Raw genomic sequence first — 2,004 nt, 5'->3', positions numbered from 1 at the left:
GGAGGTGCATGATGAAGTATTGAAATACCTTTTTCGCCTCTTTCTTTAAACACTTCAATACTGAAAGTAATTACTAATGGAATATGTCCGTAAAAACGTCAATAACGCGTTTGTCAAATGCAGCCTATATGTCATGTAATTTGAAAATGTATTTCAAACAGGACAGACATGATGGAGCAGAACTAACTCAGAATCTGCAGCTGATCGAGCAATCCATGATTTTTTTTTAAACTAAAATCACTACATTATGCAACTGTATTTTATCGGTAATGACGTCGCGAGGAATTCAATTTATAATGCGATATGTATAAATCGGATTTTCTACAACTGAACTAAAGGCGGTTCGAGGGACATTTGAAAACGAAGAAAGAAAATTGTTGAATTCTTAAGCTCCTTGATTCTGAAATTAGGGACCTTAAGATCTACGACGGAGACGGCGACGCAATCTTCCCTTTCGTAAACAAGCGAGACTTACGACAATTTTCATATGAGCTGCGCATGCTCGAGTTTGTTTTCTCTCGAGCCCATGGAAAATTCTAGCCGCCATCATGGATTCATGCGTGAGTCACGTATATTCGCCAGAGTTTCTCCTTTGTCCACCATGGCCCTCTCCAGTGGACACCATTTTGAATTTGTCGATTCAACTTGAAAAAAGTTAACCTAACACTTTCCAAGTTTTCACAAGACGCTTGCGCATGCGCTTCTCGTGACAGTTTCCTTTTAAGTGTGTCGTTTACCAATGAGGAAAAAATATTTAACCTAGCACTAGATTAGCAGCGTATGTCACTTAGAATTTAAAAAAAAAATGCGAAAAAACCTTAGACAAAAAAATAGAAAAAAAATTGAAGGAAATTAAAAAAAGTGGATGGAACGATGTTGAACTCGGTTCAATGGCATAAGCGCAATGAACTTAAGCTCTGTATTACCGAAACAACACCTTTAAACTGGCAATTTTAAAGTATTTAAATGAAGCCTCTCCTAACAATTTACTCAAAGCTAACCGAATAAAAAGGCTTGGTTACTAAGAATAGCATCTACCGTCAAAAATGACATCGCTTGTTTACGAAAGAGAAATTAGCGACGACGACAAAAACGTCACCTCAAAATAGAACTTTTCGCTATCGTAAGTCTTTCACCGTTATTCCAGCTCGTTCATTTCTCACATTGTGGGCGAAGTTTCCAAAAAATAAATTGGTATGAGCGGGTTAGGAGCAAAAATATAGAGTAAAAGGTTCGCAGTTGTATGCTAACAGTGGCGTCAAAACCTCAAACTTGATGATTTCGCGTCTTTGCTATGAAGAGAACCGCAAAACTATGCGCTAAAATGCGTGCGGCACGTCAACCCAGTATCAAGCTAATTCACCTCAAGGTATGCTAGGCAGAGCAGAGTTGAGAAAAGCCACGGTTTCAGATCAGTTTTGTAGATTGTAGGTATCTATCATGTGGATGATCTGATAGAAAGTAGTAGAACTGGTGTGTTAAATCTTAAGTAGGCCACTACAATGAGATAAATGTTTGCAGAAAAGTTACTCTGCTGACTATTGAGTTAACGATCAGTGAGTTAACATTCACAACTGTTTTGGAACCAAAAGAATTAGTCATGTAACAAGAAAAGAATGTTTTTGTTGCTTTACTGTGCACTCATTGCAGACCTGTTTAATCTTGGACGTCATTATTGTACCGCAACGTGTGGGTAAATTAAGTCGATTTTCCTCTTTCAGCTAGTAGCGCATGAATTAACGGGTACTAAACCATAGCTAACGAGGAATCCAAGGGAGGAAACTGTCGCATATCACATGGAACACGTCTTTGGTGGTATCTCAGATACTCGAAAAGTCACGTAGCTCGGCTGCACAAGCAAGCAGCGCTGTACGGCATCCACTCGAGACATTCAGACTGAGATGATTGGAGAAAAGAATGTTTTATAAGTTACCAAGAGGATGAACAAGCTCACTATTAAAGTATAAAATTGATGAAATCGTGATCTGAAACTCTGTCAAACTT

The sequence above is a fragment of the Montipora foliosa genome, chromosome 10 (genome assembly GCF_036669935.1).
Source record: "Montipora foliosa isolate CH-2021 chromosome 10, ASM3666993v2, whole genome shotgun sequence".
Classification (NCBI taxonomy): domain Eukaryota; kingdom Metazoa; phylum Cnidaria; class Anthozoa; order Scleractinia; family Acroporidae; genus Montipora; species Montipora foliosa.
The sequence above is the reverse complement of the archived record's forward strand: the minus strand, read 5'-3'. Positions refer to the sequence as shown.